Source organism: Crocuta crocuta, unplaced genomic scaffold, assembly GCF_008692635.1.
Source record: "Crocuta crocuta isolate KB4526 unplaced genomic scaffold, BGI_CrCroc_1.0 scaffold78, whole genome shotgun sequence".
NCBI classification, from domain to species: Eukaryota; Metazoa; Chordata; class Mammalia; order Carnivora; family Hyaenidae; genus Crocuta; species Crocuta crocuta.
In genome coordinates, this window is record NW_027532617.1 from 2,222,776 (window position 1) to 2,243,169 (window position 20,394).

The 20,394-nt window shown below is 39.0% G+C and overlaps 1 long non-coding RNA gene across 1 annotated transcript; it reads right to left on the reverse strand.

Annotated features, from left to right (window-relative positions):
• Window positions 1-8,388: 8,388 nt before the first annotated feature.
• On the reverse strand, window positions 8,389-15,908 carry LOC144245174 (uncharacterized). The gene is made up of 2 exons (XR_013339180.1): window positions 15,754-15,908; window positions 8,389-8,606 (listed from the first exon to the last, which is right to left on the reverse strand). It is a non-coding gene; the product is annotated as an uncharacterized LOC144245174 (long non-coding RNA).
• Window positions 15,909-20,394: the final 4,486 nt, after the last annotated feature.

Genomic DNA, 20,394 nt, shown 5'->3' on the forward strand with positions numbered 1-20,394 from the left:
TAACCCTAAAATTAAAATTATCATCCGAGGGATACACACAACATCCTAAAAAGTAGAAGAGGGGAATGTCAAATAGTAGAGTCAACGAGAGACTTCACACATAACCAGTGGCCTTAGGGATTTGTGGTGAAGCAGGGAACATTCTAGGATCAAGGCATAAGCTGGAGCATAGGCTTGAGGTGGAAGGTATGGAGTAAAAGGAATAGCAGGGCCTACTCTGGTTGTAGCAGAAGATACATTTGGGGAACCGGTAGAAATAAAGCTGGAGAACCAAGTTTTGGATGAGCTTGCCCACCTACTGGCAGAGGGGAAGCAATGTAGAACTTAAAAAAAGTAACGTGCTTGGACTCAGAAGGCCTGAGCTCAAGTTCTTCTTTAACATTTTGACGTGATATTCACCCCTCAGCATGTTCTGAAGAATTATTTTGTTCTTCGCAGAGCTGAGAGTTGGTGTGAGGAGCCAATGAGGTAAGACTTTGTAAAGTAAGAGGAAACATACATATAAAAATGATTATTCCCTCTGCAGTGAGGGTCTCAGCTTGGGAAACTAAGCTGTGTTACTCACCTAGGATTCATTCATGCATTTCTCGCTGTATTTTGGTCCCAGAAATATAGTCCCAGGAGTGCCTAAAGATTTATCTGGAAAAGAGCATGTTCTAAATACAAGGTCTCCAAGTGATCGAGATAATGACTGACATAATGGATGTAAAGTGCTTAATAGATTGCCTGGAAACCATCACAAGTGTAACAACTTATGAGTATTATTATTATCATTATTTTTATGCTTGATTTAAGAGTAGTGGGCCAGAGTCAGGGTGCAAAGATAGGGGTCAGTTGTGTCTTATGAATTACAACTCCATAGGGTCATGCCTGAGATCTAGAGAAAGATGTGACAATAGTACAATGGGTAAAAAATGAAAGAGTAGATTCATGAAGTGTGGGAAGCACAAAGGAGCACAGGGTTATAGTCCAGGAACAGACTGATGGGGCACTTGAAGATGAAGTCCGTTGGAGCCCACTGAACATGTCACCCCGTGGACAGAGCCACTAATTACACACGCTACATTGGGAGCAAGGAAAATGTCCTGGACATAGGTGGCTCCTACAGCAGCATCACTTCAAGGATCCAGAAGAGAAGGGAAGTAAAATGGTGGAAGTCAGCATGTTGCTGAGGGTAGAACTTGAAGTCGTATAGAGCTACCTCTTTGAAGGCTTTGACAACTCTAAGAAGGAATTTCAGGAAGCTAGGGTAGGAGACCATGAATTATTATTTAGTTATTGTTTTGTGCCTGTCTCCCCCCTGCACCTCCCCTCCAATCCCCCAAGCTGGTGTGATGTAGGGTAACATTGGTTACACTGAGATGAGGAGGGACAGAACTTTGCTTAGGAAGATAGTAACATGCAGTGGAATGAGTTGAGGAGACAAGCGGGGGCAGAGATATTTCTCCAATACTTCATGCTGTTCTCACCACCCGAGGGGGTGGGCAAGACTGTTCTTTATCAGAAGGAAAGAAAATGTTAGAGTTGCTATGTCTATTTCTCTGACAGGAATAAGAAAAATATTAACTCACTGAACACTTAAGCTCATACTTGACACTGACTTCTCAACTTCATTTCTCATATCAAAGGGCAAGAATCCTAATTAAGGCTGACCAAAAACTATTAGTCATTTTTAATTGGGCTGGATAACACTATCTGCTGGTTTAATAGATGAGCCTTTGGTTTGTTGCACTTTACGGCAGTTAAAGGCTTTAGACAACTTGTTATTTTAGCTTCTTAATATTGTGTTGCTCTTTCAAATTTACTTTAATATTTAGCAGCACATGTTTTGGGTGTCCATGTAGTATTATTCCAGTGCACCCCTTGATTCCTTGCCCCCTCATTTTCCTGAGGTAGTTATAATATAGGTTTTCATTTCAACCTGTGGGTGACTTTGAAGACATATTGCCATATGGTGCTAAAAACATTATAATACATCACCGCTTGTTTGCCAGATGTTGTTCTACTCTGCTAGGCAGTGATTCAAATGCTCTGTGATGATTTTGCAAAATGAATCTTCCTAAATTGGAGAGTTTTAGTTGTCACTTCCCATCTCATTATTATTGGCTGGGTATTTCAAACATACAAGAAAAACACAGTTTGAAATGAATCCATTAGATATGCAAATAGCAGTATTCCCTTTTGCCCAGGTGCCTGCCAGCCTTGAGTTTGACAGCATCCCCATTGTACAAAGTGGAAAACGGGGTCACAGGAAGCTGGCTCCATGAAGTGACTTGGATATAGATGGCACTGCCAAGGGTTAATCAAGGCACTGGGATTTTGAGCCACTTTCTATATTGTGTAAGCAGAGACAGGCCTAGCCTTTCTCTAGGTTGAATACCCAGCTCTCGTGCTTTGAGAAGGGCCAGGAAGGCTCCAAATTGTCTCTTTATGCATTTTTACCACTATTGATTTAGTATTTGAAGTAAGGAGCTTTTTCTCCAGAATTTCTCTTTTAGATAGTTATATATTCCAGGAGTGGGGCAGAGTTTGTAGTGCACGAAGGTAAACTCAGTTACATACCTTTGGTCACCTTTATCCTACATCCATCTTCAACCTGGTACCCCTAGTGCCTACTAAGCACTCAATGACTGCTCATTGAATGAATGAATGAATGAATGAGTGAATGAATGAATACATAAACAAAAGAACGTGGCTGGCCTCCATAGGAAGAACACTAGTAAAGAATGTATGCCTTGGCAGGTGTGTGGAGTGGAAATATTCTGGGGATGGTAGGATAGTAAAATGGCAGATCAGTTTACTACCCAACATGCCTTGGAGTCCCAGGATGTGTTTTGGCAGAAAGACTTCCTTGCTAGACCTCATCTCTGTAGAGTTAGTGAGTGCAGCTTCATGGCTGGTACATATGCTCCCAATGCTGGTGCCCAGTACAGCTGATTCCTTGTTGGGATGGGTCTTTCTACCATTAGTGATTGAGAAGGCTTTCTCCAGAGTGTTCTGTATTGGTTGTGATATAGCACCCGTTTTTCACCTAGCCCAGGTCAAGTTCCAATCTGTCCAGTTCCACTGACATTGGTAGAGCTGCCAATCTGGCAGACAGCAGATCCATCACTGGCTTTCTGTCAGATGCTGCTCTCATGTGTTTTGGCAGCTGGACCAGAGGACTTTTCCTGGCAAAACACCAGACTTTTATAAAAATGCCTTGAACGGGGATAACCCTTGGACCTGGAATACATTTGAAATCATTACAGCAGGTTTTGGACTCCCAGTCAGGCATTGGTATTCACACCACAATGGAGAAATTCAGACACTGATGGATTTCTGATAGTGCAGAATGAGCACTTAATTCAGATAGGACAAAAAGGCAAAGCCAAGAGAAAGACTGTTCCTCTGGAGGTGATGGCTTCAGTGAATAGCAAGAGGATTATAGGACAAAATTCAGAGTTTCACTGTGCAAATTCAAACTATGGTGAGAAAATACTAAGATGTTATATTGTAGGGGCTGGAAATTGTAAGGTTTGAAATTGCTGTTGGGTTAAACAAATAATTCAACTTCTTTTACTTCACTTTGGAAAGAAATGGGCAACATTTCCTATCAACAAATATTTAATATATACTTACTAAGGTAATAACTGCTTGAGCTTTGACTGTGTGCTACGCAGAGTGCTAAAGGCATTTTGTTCCTCGTTTCTCTCGATTCTCATTACACTCCTGTGAAGTTGGTATTATTATGCCCATTTTCTGGGTAATGAACCAGGCTTAGAGATGTTAAATGATTTGGCTTGGGTCACACAGCTAGGAGGCGGTAGATAGAAGAGGCTTAAGAGTAAAATTAGGTTTTAAAACTGGCTCTATCCTGTGTCCCAACTACTGCATTCAACCACTTTGTTAGGTCAGGGGAGGGTAGGAGATACTGGGGTACCGACGCAGATCCCCTGTAACTGGCCTATGCTCCCTCCCAATGCCTGGCTGCTGTGTGACCTGCGAATGGCTTGCAGCTCCCCCATCACCTTCTCCTGCTGCCATTGCCCAGGGTTGCTCATCCCTCCTGAGCGCTGTGGCTCGTAACAGACTAGTACTTCAAGGCAAGAACTCTGTGCTATGGTTTGTATTCTAGAAAGCCTTAGCCTTGTGAATATTGCCGAGACATCCACCTAAGAAGAACCACCTAGACAGTTCTGCTTCTAGGCAAGCTGAGCAATGGAGTTTCTTTCTCTAAGAAGCATACAATCTTAATATAAGGAAGAATTTTCAAAATAACCAGAGCCACTCAAAGATGGAATAAATTGTTTGAGTCAGTACTAGAGTTCTGTCTTTCAGGAAGTATACAATACAGGCTGGGTGTGACGATCAACGGGACAGAGTTTGGTGTCGGGATTTCAGGCATAAACTAGGAGAGGCGCTAGATAAAGTTTAACTTTGGGATTTAATGAGGTCATGAACTGAGGCTTGTTAATATTTTTTCCATTTTCTAAAACAAAGTGGTATTGCCTCATGGTTAGGAATACGGATGCGATAGCCTGACTTCTTGGGATCAAAGCCTACCTCTAATATCTTTATGTAGCCTAACCTGGGGCACGTTTCTTGACAACTCTGTACCTTGGTTTCCTTATCTGAAACATGAAGGAATAATAGTACATAACTCAAGGTTTGTCATGAGAATTAAATTACTTGGTAACATGTGAAATGCTTCGAACAATACCTAGCATATGACAGGTGCTCAATAAATACTAATCTTTTGTAGCTCTCTATTTGTATGACACAAACTCACTGAAGCTTGTTTTATTGAACAACAAATGTGTTTTTTTGCATTGTTGTTGTTTCTTTCTCTTTCGTACCATGTTGTAAACTCCTCAGTTAAAAGGAATACTCTTAAAAATTTGAGATAAGGTTCACATGTCATTAAATTTGTCCTTTGAAAATATATGCTTCTGTGGCTTTTACTATATCCACAAAGTTATGCAACCCTCACTACTGTTTAATTCCATAACATTTTTACCACCTTTCTCCCTCCAGAAGAAACCCATACCCATTAATAATTCTCTTGCACTTTCCCTCCTTCTAGCCCCTGACAACTGCTAATCTATATTCTGTGTATATGGCTTTGACTATTCATGTAAATAACTATTCGTGTGTATTTGACTATTTCATGTAAACAGAATGATCTAAAATGTGGCCCTTTGTTACAGACTTCTTTCAGTTAGCATAATATTTTCAAGCCTCCTCCATATTGTAACATGTGTAAGTACATGAAGTACTTCATTCCTTTTAATGGCTCTATAATATTCTACATTTTATTTATCTATTCATCACTTGGTGAACCTTTTCTCCCTCCACTTTTTGGCTCTCATGAATAATGCTGATAAGCACAGTTGAGTACATGTTTTTGTGTAAATACGTGTTTTAACTTCTACTGGGTATATACCCAGGGATGACATTTCTGGGTCACGTGATAATTCTATGCTTAACTTTTGGAGAAACTACCAAACTGTTTCCTAACATGGCTAGATCATTGTACATTCCCACCATCAGTCTGTGAGGGTTCCAGTTTCTCCACATACTTGTCAGTAATATGTTTGTTTGTTTGTTTGTTTATTTGTTTTAGAGAGAGAGAGAAAGAGACAGAGCACAAGTTGGGGAGGGGCAGAGAGAGACAGAGACAGAATCCAAAGCAGGCTCTAGACTCTGAGCTGTTAGCACAGAGCCTGATGCAGGGCCAAACCCACAAACTGTGAGATCATGACCTGAGCCAAAGTCATATGCTTAATCAATTGAGCCACCCAGGTACCTCTTGTCAATAATTTTTATTGTCCCTCTTTTTGATAATAGTTATCTTAGGTGGTAGGAAGTGGCATGAATCTCATTCAGATTTTGACTTCCCTTTCTGTGATGATTAATAGTGCTGAGAATATCTTTCTATGCTGTTGTCTATTTATATATCTTCTATGGAGAAATGTCTATTCAAATCCATTGCTCATTTTTAATTGGATTATTTTTCATTTTATTGTTGAATTATAATAGTTTATTTTATATTTGAATATTTGTCCTTATCAGATATATATATGATTTCCAAATATTTCCTCCAATTCTTTTGTTTGTCTGTTATTTTTATGACATAGTTCTTTGAAAAGCAAGTTTTTAACTTTGATGAAATCTACCTTCTCTATTTATCTTGTACTTGTATATTGTATGTTATGCTTGTACTTTAGGCATTATATTTAACAGATAAGTCATTAGGATTTATACCTATGTGTTCTATTAACTTTGTCTCTTTTGATTTAGGATCCCCTGTGCAAAGCATGATGTCTAGAATCTAGTAGATCCTCAAAACATGTTGGCTGAATTAGCAATGGGATGTATTGGAATGTATCACTAGACCACGTGGGCATAGGTTTTAGTTTTAGTATTTCTTCCCTAGCACCTGGCATTGTATTTGCAGAGTAGGCAGTGCTTTGAGTTTCTTTGCTGGTTGGTCATTGAAATCAAGAAGGCTTATGATATTCTCACTTGATATTGAGACAAGGAAAATACTATTATCTCCTTTTCATAGATGATAAACCTGAGAACCAGAGATTAAGAGTTACTCAAAGCCATTCAACTAGCAAAGGAGCTCTTTCTCCTCTTTAGGGCTTTCTTATTTAGCTCAAATGTGTCAGCGCCTTTTTGTAGGCTTACCAGTCACCAGGGTTTCTTAGCTATTTTTCTTTCAGTCACATATTTATGACTCCCTCTGAGACTTCTTTATGAACACATAGTCCTATGCCCATTGAGTACACTGAAACTGACAAGTATTAAAACAAATAATCCCCAAAGCGTTTTTGTCCTTATTCTCATGTTCTCTTTGTCTTTGGGAATATTTGCTCCCTTCCTTTTGTCTTCATGGACAAACTTGACTTAAAACCTGAAAAGCCTGTTCTCCCATCACCATCAGTACTCCTTTGCCTGTGCCACACAGTTCACCATTCAGTTTCTATGTGTGATGCCTTAGATTGTTATTCAGTTATTTTGAACTTGTAGTTCTTTTCTACTTAATTTAACTGTAAGGTTCTTGAGCACAGGGATTACCTTTTGTGTTTCTTACATTTCTCCACAGTAGCAGGCAAAATCTTTCCATTCTTCTGAGATTTCTACTTTATTTCTTCTATACTTCCATCTTGTTTGTGCATTTACTGTATTTTGTTCAGTTTATCCATCACTTTCTCCAGGAAGCCATTGCCACATGCTACCTTCCTTTTATGATTGTACATGACTACTGGTTTGAACAGCTCGTGTGTCATTTATTTAACACTGCCTTGGGTCCTAGATGTTTACAGTCATGCCTATTTCTCTTACTACTCCTACTAAATTCTATGGTTCTTGAGAGAAGCCATTATTTATTATCCAATTTTATGCCTTTCCATTCCCAAGAACAAGATTGGTGACTTGCTCATACAAGGGCTCAAAACAAATATGTGCTTCCTGAGGATCCTTAAAATTATGGAAAATGGATAAGATTTGGGATCATATGACTGAAGCTGAATTTCCATCTCTGCCATTGGGTAATCCCCAACACATTACTTCTTAATGGACCTCAGATTCCTCATCTGTAACAAAGCCTTGCTCAAATCAGAGTTGAGAGGTTTGAATAACAAAATACATAGGGAAGCATAATGCAAAGCTTACTGCTGGTAATGATAGTTATTCTTGTCACCATTCTGAAGTAACAGACAAGACTGGAGTTTGTCACCAATAAGCATATATTGCTTTGAAGCACCTGGTCCTTACCTACAAAGTCAATACTAGATGCTGAAAATCAGATGAAAAGAAAGAAAACAATTTCAGGAGGTTCCCAGGCATAGATTCAGTGCTCAGACATGTGCATTTTGATGCTAGACTGTTTATTTTTTCTTTAGACCATTTCCAGGCTTAACCAGGTCTGTGCCTTTTTATATAATTCAATTTGCAAGTCTGCCACTTACTTAATGATTCTATTGTTGACCAATATGGTACAGCAACTGAGAAGGACAATGTGTCTATATGCAATATAGTTTCTAGCTCACTGCTGGTGCTCAGTGAATGTTAATATTAGATACTTAAAATAGAGCAGCTTCTATTGTAAAGAGAAAAATTTTAACAAAAGTCAGCCCTTCTCTCTTCTTGTTAACATACAGACACCATTATTAAAGAATTGCTACAGAAATGAGTTCACTGCCTTGAATGTTCTCTGTGAAGAGAGAGCACACTTTAAAATGTTGGATGGTGTACTTAGCACAGAGCTTCGCTGACATTGTTAAGGAGCCAATTCCCACTCAGTTCATCCATGTTAAAAATGAAACTAATAGGTGCCCAGAAGTCTCCTAGGAGCTGTAAGGGCAAGCCTAGTAATTGATTTTCCATTGAGCACGTAAGTAAGAATAGAGAACCAAATTGCATTTTATTATTATTATTTTTTTAAGCCAGTAAATGAGAGAGAGAAATAGATCCAGGGTGAACCTATCAGCCATTGTGTGGTAAATGACTTTTTTTCTAGGGCTGTGCCTCCAGGATGTTCTTTCTGTGGTCTTGATGGGTGATCTCTGTAGATCCCTTTGAGCTTCTTCGTGTATTTCCATATTTAGGGTCTTTCACTGAAGAACAGGAGAGGGGAAGACATGTAATGATCATAAGTATATCAAAGGTACTTCACTTAAGCAGGAAATTAAGTGAATACAGTTAGTTCTAGCATGAAAATGTCCCAGATAATCTGTGGCAGATGAATTTGACAAAACACAATGATATATTTATACATCTCAGTTGTACATCAGGAATTAAGAATCCTACTTGTTAGTGATTATTTTGAAGCCTCCAGGTCCAATCTAGAATATTCTGAGAGCTACAATTGGCAAATGAAATTTGCTATAGTAGGAGATATACCACTCTTTCTTTCAGGCCTTCATTCACAAACGTTTATAAATACCTGCTTAGGTACCAGCTACTTGGGCTACAGACATGAGGCTCTCCTTGTATAAAGAATTCACAGCCTATGGTTAATAAGCAAAATAAAAGGTCTTTAGCCTCAAAAGTGTTGTAATCAAGGGCCGAATAAAAGGAGAACAATATGAAAGAGAGAGATCAACTAAATGATATACTTTGAGGGGTGACTAAGAATTCAGACAAGAAGTTACTTAACCTTTTTGGTACAAAGATCTCTTTGAGTCTCTAATAAAATATTAGTGATGCTCAGTCAGTTAAGCATCTAACTCTTGGTTTCAGTTCTAACTCTTGGTTTCAGTTCAGTTCATAATTTCACGGTTCATGAGGTGGAGCCCCACGTCAGGCTCTGTGCTGATGTTACAGAGCCTGCTTGAAGATTCTTTCTCTCCCTCTCCCTCACTTGTACATGTGTGCTCTCTCTCTCTCTCCTCCTCTCTCATAATAAATAAACTGTAAAAAAAATTATAAGGTTAACTACATCTACTAGAAAATAGCACATGAGCATTTACACATAAAAAATTGGATATAGTGTCAGGGAAACTTTTAAAGTCATTGGTGACACCAAAGTTAGGAGCTCATGCAATAATAGGTGTCTAAGTAAAACATATGTCAATACTGAATACTTTCTCCAAGGTAGGCTATGTAGATGAAGTAGGACTTGAATGAAGGGAGAAAGAAAAGGCACAAAATTAGATTATATGTATTCTTGGTGAAATTCTAGAGGAGTATTACATTATTAACAAAAATAAGACAATTTGATGGGGTTTGGATGAAGGTTTGGAGACAGGGATTCTGTCTGGGTAAACCTGTTTGAACAAAAGCATAGAGTTGGGGGATAAGCTTGGTGTGGGGGTACAAATTTTCTGCCTTGAAATGGAGGTTCATGCTGGTGAGTATTGAGAGGCAAGGTTAATGGGTAGTGAAATACAGATTTGAGAGCCACTGGTAGCCTTTGAACAGGGACTTGTTAAAGAATTAAAAAAACAAAAAATAAAAACCACAAAGTTGTAAGAGAGATTTGAGTTGGTTAGATCTACACTTCTGGCATGCCAATACCTCTGTCAAGTGGTCATTTACTCTGTGTGTGGATGAGCACATTAGTGGGGAATCACAGTGTAATATACAACTTATTCCAATGTTGAATGGCTTTAACTGCTAAAAAATTACTTCATCATATCAAGGTTGTTTTTTTTTTTTTTAATTTCACCTTCCCATTCCATGTGGATCATCATGATTTTGTTCTCTGGAAACACAAAATAAAACTAATCCTTTTTTCACTTAATAGTCCTTCTCGTGATTAAAAATAACTATTATATCTGCTTTAAATCTTCTCCTTAAAGGCTACACACCTTCAGACTTCAGATTGATAAACATGATATTTTAAGAGGATTAGATTGGCAAACATGTAAGATAGATTAGAGCAGGGGGGTAAAAACTAAATTTGGGGAGACTAGTTGAAGGCAATTGCAATCATGATGGTTGGAGAGGACTAGAGAGAAAATGAAGAATGAAGTGAAATTTTGGATGAAAGAATTATAGTACTGGGTGACAAATGGCTATAGGGGATGAACAAGAGATATGATTCAAAAGTATCTCAAAGAATTATGGCCTGGGACACTGGAAGAATATTATAGCCCATAGTTTTCAGGGGTCCAGTTTGGCATCTTTCTACGTAACAGGGGGAGTTCTGGTGTAATAGTTAACAGCATGAGCCCCAGCAGCAGGATGAGTGGGTAGGTTCAAATTCTGGATTCATACATAGTTTAGGTGACATCAGGCAAATTACTCACCCTATTTGTATCTTGATTTCTCTTCTATAAAAAGTAAATATTCTAATACATATAACAATTTTAGCTCAACTGGCAGAAAAGAAATACTCCGTTGGCTCTAATTGGAGGTGGATGAAGTCCAAGTTACAACTTTAAAACAAACTATCCAGGAAAGGAACAATCAGGAACTATGGCAGATCATCATGTTAGGGTAAGAATAGACACCACAGACTGAAATGAGGTTAGAATACACAAACAGAGTCAGTTCCAGGGTCAGAAGCACTGGAGGTCAGACTATGGAAATATAGGTAATTTGCCATTTTTTCAAGACACATGGCATAAACAGGGGAAGTTTGAAAAGGTACTTCTCCAGCCTGGGAAAGTGGACCTTACATTTTAAATTCTTGTTTTCCTGTGCGCTGTTTTTCTTTACCTGACCCTGGCTCATGGGTTAATCCTTATATATACAGATTACCTATTTCTCTAGGGTGAGGAGGGTAAGAAGGTCACCTGGTTGAGGATGTCAGACTCCAGGCAGGGAGCAAAACTGCAGGTAGAGGTGTTTTATGAGCAGTTAGAACTCAGCTGGAGATGTAGCTGGTGGCAAGGTCAGTTTCTGGGTGTTCGTGGATGCTTGGGAATGGTTGAGCTCATTATGTATTAATGCATTCAGATGTTGACATCTCCCAGGGATCTCTCTGTATTGGTGTCTGTCCATCCTGAACCTTTTCCCATCCTTAGAAATTGTAAGATGATTGATTTATAACCAAAGTTGACAAAGTACATGCAGGTTGTGACAGACCAGTACAGGTGGTTTTAATCAGGGGCAAGCCAATTACTTTTCTGAGTTTGTTTCTTCATTTGTGAAGTGAGAATTAATAATAACCCTTTGTAGAGTTGTTTTAAGGATTGCATGAGATAGCATTTATACAGTTCCCTTGCATAGCACCTGGCAGTTGGAGGTCACCAAATATGTGTTAGTTGAAGTGGATGATGACTATCATCAGTTATTTATTGAAACCCATCTTGTGAAAATATATATGGAGAAATCAATGACAGAGATGCTATTTGCTGAGTCTAATTTACTTATTTTTTAACATGATTTTTATTTAGTTCATTTAATTCTCGCCTAAATGTTTCTGGAAACCAGGCAAATGTCACCAGATTTTTTTTTAACTGCCCTTGGCTCCAAATGCTTGGTCAGAAAAATCATTCCATATGTTTATTCACCTTGAGAAGCTGAGTTTGCTGTATCCAGTTTCCCTGTTTACTCTTCCCGTGCTAATGTTGCTGAGCATGTACAAATACCATTCTTTATCATTCCAAGTAGGTCTTGGGCTTAATTATGGATTATGAGAAATGAGCTGAATGTTTGAGCACTTTGGAGCCTGGCGAGACCGATTTGTTCAGAATGGTTAAAGGCACTTCATTCCTTTGGGAAAAAAAAAAAAAAAAAAAAAAAAAAACCCGGGGNCTTTGGAAAAAAAAAAAAAAAAAAAAAAAAAAAAGCCTGGTGCAGCTCACTTGTGATTCATGAAAGATGAAGTGTGGCTGAAGTCAAATGATGGGTCCCAGACCTCACTCACTCAAATTGATTCATTAGGACCTGTGTCAACTTCCCCCAAGAGGCACACATGCAGTCAGATGCTCAGAGGATCGAGAAGACTTATATGACCTCCCAGGAGGAGAAGTCAGCGTGGAGCACTCACCTCCCCCGTCAGCTGAGGAGCGATGAGACTATGTGAGTTGATTAGTAGCCATTTCTTTGCTTCATCTTTCTGTGTGCCCCAGAGGCTGTGCTTGTTAGGAGTGCCTCTTCCCTACAGGAGGATCATGGCAATGTGGAAGAGTTGCATGTTGCAGATAATTAAAAATAAACTCGCTTAAGTTAATATCTAGCCTCCTTCCTGATCAGGGGAACTGAGGAAAACCAAGAAGATAGGGAAAATATGGATGCATTTAAAGAAAACCAATTTTTGAATTAATTCTAGGAATTCCCAATTTAAAAAAAAAGTAAGAGGTTACCCATTCCAGAGGGACAAATGGCACTTCTAATTAGAGCAAGTGAAAGTTTAAGTTCATTCATTCATTTATTCAGCCTTTCGTGCGTCAAATATTCCTTGACCTCTTTTCTGTACTAAGCACTGTGCTAGCCACAGAGCATTAAGTGATGAACAAGACACAGACTTTACCAGGTTTCAAAAGGTTCACATTCTAGTACAAGAGGCAGACTAGTAGACAGAGGATGACAACCCAGGGTGAAGGATGTTGTGACAGAGGGGAGCACAAGGGCATAGAATACTGAAGAACGGGAGAGAAAGCTCATGACTTGGAGGAGTAGTCATGAGAAAGCCAGCTGAAGAAGGGACACAGGGGCCTTCCAGGTGCACAGACAGACTGTAAGGGCTCAGGGTGTTATGGGGGAAACTGCAAGAGAGGATGCTAGACAAGGCAGCAGCTCGCTGCTTTGTTTGAAGTTTTCCTTGTTAAAGCCTTTGGCCAAAGATAGTCTTCATTTATGGTGCAGTGGCCCCCAGAAATTCTTCCACATCAGCTAACCAAGCTGAAATGTACAAGCTGAGGCATACAAGAATCATGAGGCTTTTGTTATCATCAACAGTGGATCCAGACGATCTAAAATCCCAAAGTCGTCTCTGGCTCAGTAATACCTGTTTTACTAGATCAAGACCAGTGCTTCATCTCCCTGTTTTATTCCCACGCAGTCATCAGGAACCTTGTTCTTCCTCCATGATGCCTGGGGGAAGCCTGCTGAAGCCAGGGATCGTCAATAGTCCTTGCTAAACCAAAGGATAGCCTTGATTCAAAGCTAAAGTTGATTCTTTGTACCTGCTTTTGGCTCTAGCTTCTGAGACATGTGGCCACATAGGCAATCCAGCATAAATAGAATCACAGTGCTCAGGACTGAGGTACAAAGGAAGGTTTCTTCCTGCTTTCACTGCAATGCCTGGGACGTGCTTTAGAACAATTGTGAAGAATGTCAGGTCCACGGACACTGGGGATTGGCTCAGGGAAATGGTGTCTATTAGGATGAAATCCAAAATTTACATAAAAAGAACACTGATAGATGGCAGATGGATAACTCTGCCACAGGCACATAGAGATTATTCAGATACTCAACTGTTCTGTTGATTATTCCAGGAATATCTGAGATTGTGTCCTATAGTTGGCCCTACCTATTAGGAAGGTCACGAACTTGAGAATGGTGTGCTGGGGCTTACGGGGGGTCAGAGAGACCTAAAAAGGACAGTTATGGTTCCTCAAAATGTGAGATTTGTGAAAATTCAGGCTGTGAAAATTTCCACAGTATTTTTGTGCGTTGATTTTTACTTTTGCTTTAGATCGACACTTCTCAAAATTCACCAGCCTTGATGTATTTAGTGTAAAATGTCATGAGGTTTGCTACTTAATTTAAATGGTTCAATTTAAATATATACAGCTGAGCCTCATTATTCATAGATTCCGTATTTGAAAATTTGCCTACTGGTTAATTTATCTGTAACCCTAAGACCAATACTCACAGGGGTTTCATGGTCCTTTGGAGACATGTGCCAAGTGCTGAAAAATTTGTATCTCCTGAAATGGATATGCCCAGCCGAGGTCAAGGAGACATCTCTGTGTCTTCTTGTTTCAGCTCTCATATTGTAAATAAGTGTCCTTTTTACCATCTTTTTAGTGCCACACTTTTCTATTTTTTTTTGTGTGTGCCTTTTTTTCGCTCATCTTTAACATAGCCCCCAGGCATCGTACTAACGTACTGTTTAGTGTTCCTGATTGCACGAAGGCTGTGATATGCCTCATGGAGAAAATACCTATGTTAGATGAACTTACTTCAGGCATGAGTTATAGTGCTGTCGGCTCCGAGTTCACTGTTACTGAATTTACAATAATATTAAGCAAGGTGACTTTAAACAAAAACTAATGAAACACAGTTATATATTGATTGGTTGGTGAAAATATTATGACCAGAGGTGCACAGGAATCTAATCCTGTATTCTCCCTTAGAGCAATGGCTCAGTATTCACTCATTGTTTTCAGTGGCTTTATAGAACATATTTATATCAAGTAACATGACTTGACTGCACATGCACAAAAAATATTTGTATGCACATATGTACATGCACACATATACACATTTCCACAGGCATACTCATATGCAATTACATAAAGCAAAAGCAAGTGAGCACAAATGTAATGTTAGTAGCTAGTGGCTCTAGGTACTGGATATTTGAGTGTTCATTGTACTCTACTTACAAAAAATATTTTTATTTAGTCTGGTACATAAAAAATTTTGTGGACGTAAAACATCATTTTAAGAGATTTTATCATGGATGTAAACTTTTGGTAGTAAATAATGTCATGGGTTCTCGGAAGTACAGAAATGTAGGTCTTTTGAGATCTCAGTGAACAGCTGTTTTCATGATCTGGACCCAGCACTACCTTTAACTCTCTGTGTGATGTTGGGCAGGTCAGCTACCTCTCTGGGTGAGATTAAATTGCCCCTGGAGTCTCCTCTAGCTCTACTATTCTGTCATTTTAAGTGAGCCCCAGACAGGTTAAAATGCCAGTACAATTTAGATATTTTAGAATAGAGTCAGTCATAGAATCCCGTGTAATGCTGATTACGTGACACTAAAGTATGGAGTTAAGTTGTTTTTGTTTTGTTTTGTTTTGATTTGATTTTTGAGAGACAGAGAACATGTACATGTGGGCACACAAGTAGGAGAGGAGCAGGGATGGGGGAAGAGAGAAATCAGGGCTCTATCTGATCCCACAAAACTGTGAGATCATGACCTGAGCTGAAATCAAGAGTCAGACACTTAACTGACTGAGCCAACCANCACATGACTGGCAAATACTTAGGGAATGAAGCTCCCTTGTCCAAAGTCAGGCATATATAAAAAAACAAGCATAAACCTTCAAATAATATAGGAAGCATGTAGTGACAAGATTACCTGGTCACTTGAACAGTTTCCATTTGTTTCCCTTTCTTTTTAAGTCTAAAAGGACTTACCTTATTATTCATTTGGAACAATTTGTCTTGTAGCCATTTCTTTAACTGTCTTGAAGGCACCCTTGTAAAATACAAAGAACGCAGGGTTTGGAATATGTGAAACCTGAATTCAAATTCTGGTTTCTCCAACTTCCTATTTCTGTGGTCTTGGCAGAACTCTATATCTTCTTTGAGCCCCTGTTTCTTTGTCTATAAAAATGTTCATAATTCTTGCCCTGTAAGGAGAAGATTATATGAGATAATCTTACAAAAATGTCTGGCAACGAGAGGTGTTCAAAATGTTAGTTTTCCTTTTTTTCAGCTCATACTTAACCATATTTTTTTCTAGAAAGACTCATAATGTACAAGTTAAGAGAATAGTCCTTGGAGCCAGATGACCTGAGTTCAAATCCTTCCTCCACTGTTTGTCAACTAGCTGCTTATAGCAAGTTATTTAATCTCTTTGTGCCTCAGCTTCTTTGTAAAATAGGGATAATAATAGTACTTACCTCATAAAGCAGCTGTATGAGTTTGTATCTACTTTGAAGATACTTAGAATGTCGGAAGGTATATTAGTATTTTTTTAAGTTTATTTTTGAGAGAGAGAGAGAGAGAGAACGAGTGAGCATGAGCAGGGGAGAGGTAGAGAGACAGTAAGACAGAGAATTCGAAGCAGGCTGCAGGCTCTGAACTGTCAGCACAGAGCCTGATGTGGGGCTCAACCTCACAAACCATGAGTTCATGACCTGAGCCGAAGTCGGATGCTCAACTGACTGAGCCACCCAGGTGCCTCTGTTTTTATTAGTTCCAAGAATGGTAAGAAATTCTATATATGCTAATGAAGGAAGCAAAATTTTAGAGAACTTAAGAGTCCTGAATTGTATAAGACTATACATGAAGCTAAGTATAAAGGTGGACTTGATTTTTTTTCCTTTTAGACTGATGGGAGGAAGAAATAATCCTTAGTTACTGATTGCTTAATTGAATTCTATTGTATTGTACTGTAAAGATTGTATCTTGAAACCTTCATCCTTAATTTCAGCTCTTGGAATGTATCTCTAGTTCTTCCGTATCATGCCTTTTCCTGGTAGAGTTGCTGCTGAAATGTGTACTTTTTGAGATAATAATGGCTACTTTTGTTGAGTAGTTCCTAGGTGGGAGGTCTGGGATTTAACTCTACTTGTTAGTCTGTTTTAATGGATTCTGAGAAGGCACAAGACTGCTATATAAGAGACAAAAACCTTTTTATTACTCATGGTACTGCAAGCATCATGAGCATAAGCACGTGGGATCAAGCACAGTTCTTGACCTCCCCCTGTCCCTCCAGTCCCATCAGGACAATGTGATAAGGGCTCACATGCATGCTGTGCTCATCTACAGATTTCATTACAGCCAAGGACCACCAAATTTGGGGAACTCATCATTTTGTGACCAAAAGTAAACAAGCATACTCTGAGTTCCAGAGGGAGACATTTTTTTCATGCATCATGGTTGCTCACTGCAAAACAACTCTGAGAAATGCTTAGTAAAGAGCATTAAGGTTTTGCATTCTTAGTTCACCCAGCTCATGGCAGACCACTTCTCTTAACATTGGGTTCTAGGACCAATGCCAGACACCTTAATTGGAGCATTTTTTACTGGTAGATCACTATATAGCTAATATTCTATGTACATTTTACTCCTTATGGCTTCTTATGGTTTCACGGAGAATTTAGCAGGGTTGCCTCTGGGCAATATTACAAATTAGGCACATTTTGTGCATGCACCCCATATTCCTATGGCAATCACTTTTTCCTAAGCAGTCCCCCACATTCAGGACTCACATTGTTAATGGTTCTAGCCTGATCTTTAACTGCCTTTCTTCTTGGTCTTCTTGGTCTGCCCCATGCCATATGCCTGCTCATTGCTTTCTGCCTGTTTGCTCTGAAATGAGACTTCCCTATTTTGCAGCCAATCTCTTCAAGCCCTTCCATCTTATAAGACTGAGAATAAATCAAACTGGAATTAAAACATGTTAATAGAAGGGTGTACATGGGTGACTTACCAGAGAAAATAAAATTTTATCTTAAGAGAGACCTTTCTAGACAAGCTGCTTTAACCTAAAGAGTAACTTGAGTAGTGGGAATTTGAGATTTCAAGAAAATATATACGGCTCTGTATTGCTTCTTTTGTACTTGGTCAGCCCTGGGTCTGAGGGATAAATTTAGTTTTGATTTTATATGAAGCATTGATTTTGTGTTCTGTGAACAGGAAAAAGAATATTTTGAGCTATGGATTTAAATACCATTTCCTTTTCACTCCCAATCGTCCACGAGTTTATGAGATACAGTTTTTGATCTTAGTGAAAGCTAAGAGCAGTCATGACTACCTCTTTGCAAGTCTATATAATATCAGGAGTTGCTCTCCTACTAATAAGCAAACCATTACCCAAGCCATACTTTTTAATAGAGGCTCTACTGAGGGACTTCACATTAGAACATGGAAAATGAAGCTGTACTTCGGCTGCAAAGCAGCCATTCCGTGACCTAACGCTTCTACTGGCACCTGCATTTTGGGTCTGTAATGTTTTCCTAACTGTGCTTTCAAGACCCAAGTGATTTAAAAAAGAAATGACTGTGTTCATAAAAACGGGAAACTGTAAACCAGCATAAATGTCAGTTTTTATGTTGATATTTACATTTATCCCACGGAGAGACTGAATTGTTTAGTAATATGATTCAATATTTGGGGTCAGATATTTTGGTAACATTTACAGATCAATAAATTAGACACATTCTATCTTAAATGACCAGGAAGAGCTTAATTTCCCAATGTGAAGCAAACTTAAATTTTCAGCAGGGAATGCTCCCTGCAGAATTGTTAATTGCACTGATGCTATAATAGTATTACATTTTAACTACAACTGTGCTAGATTTTCGAGCATCTCAGAGGTTATAAACTAGTCATTAAAATTCATTCCTGTTGGCAATTTGGTCTGCAGAGCCTTAGCCGGAAAAGCACACATCTAATATTTATGTGATTTCCATTTTAACACAACTATTTGAATTACTTGCAGTATTGTAGCCTTTGTCATGTGCTCCCTTTCTTATCCCTCTCACGTGAGCTCTTACTGTATTAACCTGTTAAGGGTGAGATTCCCTACATTAGAAAACAGGTTTGCCCCCTGTGATTTCTCTGGCTAGGACCCACGTGATGAAGGCATGCTGCCCAGCATGATAGTGGGGAATGCCATTTTGACGCTGTTCCCATGAAGGAAACATGTAGAGGAAGATGATATAAGCTGCGTGTACTTCCTCCAAAGTGAAAATCAGATAGGAGTCTGGCACTGTGTATTCTCAGCTCTCTAAAAACATAATAGATCAGGCAGTCATCCGGGAGTTAGCTTAAACACAGTCAGCTTGTACTTCCCAAGACATTAACAGGTCTCTCTTTTCTGGCTCATCTTGGGTTTCTTTCCTCAAGTGTGACTTACTGTTTCTACCTGGTTTAATAGTTTTATCCTCACTCATTTCCCCTTAGATATGGACCTGGTTAAGAGCAAGACCCATACATGTGTCTACTCCCTCTTCTTCCTAAGCATCTCACTCGGTGCCTAGCAGTAAGCAGACGCACTAAAATGTGTGTGTGGTAAATTTAAGGATTTAGCTCCAGGCAGCCCTTGACACTTCAGTTCCAGGCTATTCAATTAAGTTGGACCCAGATGAAATAAATATTTATGGATTACCTAGTGGGTAAAGAAACTATTAAATATCATAAAAGCTTGGAAAACAACATGATGTGATCTCATATCAAACTACCAATATTAGGGTGTGAGATAAGAACATTAAGGGAAATCAGATGTGCCACGTCAAGGATCATATCCAGCTTATATGACATGGAATATATTCATGGAAGATTTGATTTATGACCTCTAAAGTGAGGTGGGTTATCATTGAAATTACATGGAATGACTTGGATAAAAGGTTTTTGATCAGGAGAGTGATGTAATGACACATTTGGAAGGTCTGTTATGTTAGGGATGACATGTTACTTTGGATGCAGTATAAGGATGGATTTGAAGAAGGGTAAGTTTGAATGCAACATGGCTAGAAGAGAGGGGAGAGATTAGTAAGCCACTGTTAGAGTTTAAAGGCAGGTAGGTGATGGTGTCCTAAACTTAATGTTGGCAATTGGGATGCTGAGAATGAAACTACTTTTGAAGAAACTGTGGAAGCAGAATTTGCAGGACTTGACAAGGAGAGGAGTTGAACAAGACTCTGATTTTGAGCCTGAATGACTTAGAAAAAAGTGGGTGACATTAACAGGAATGGGGAAGGCAGGATGATGAATGCCATAGTGAGGCAAGGAAAGAAAGACAGTGACATTGGATGTCCATGTTTTTAGGTGTTTAGGACACTGAAATCTCTGGGTATGGTAAGTAGGGAGCTGTAATAAATTAGAGCAGATATGGCTAACAAAGACGCCATTAGTCCTAGAGGCAAAGAATCCTGTTAGTTGCTAGCCCTGTGACCTAGGGCAGGTAATTATCCGACTCTCTCTGACCTTCACTTTCCTTGCCAGTATAAAAGTGAACTGGCTTTATACAAGAAAGCTTCATAGATGGATGCAAGCCAGCAACCATGTCAGGTAAGAAGTGATTTGGAATCTGTTGAGAGATTTCTT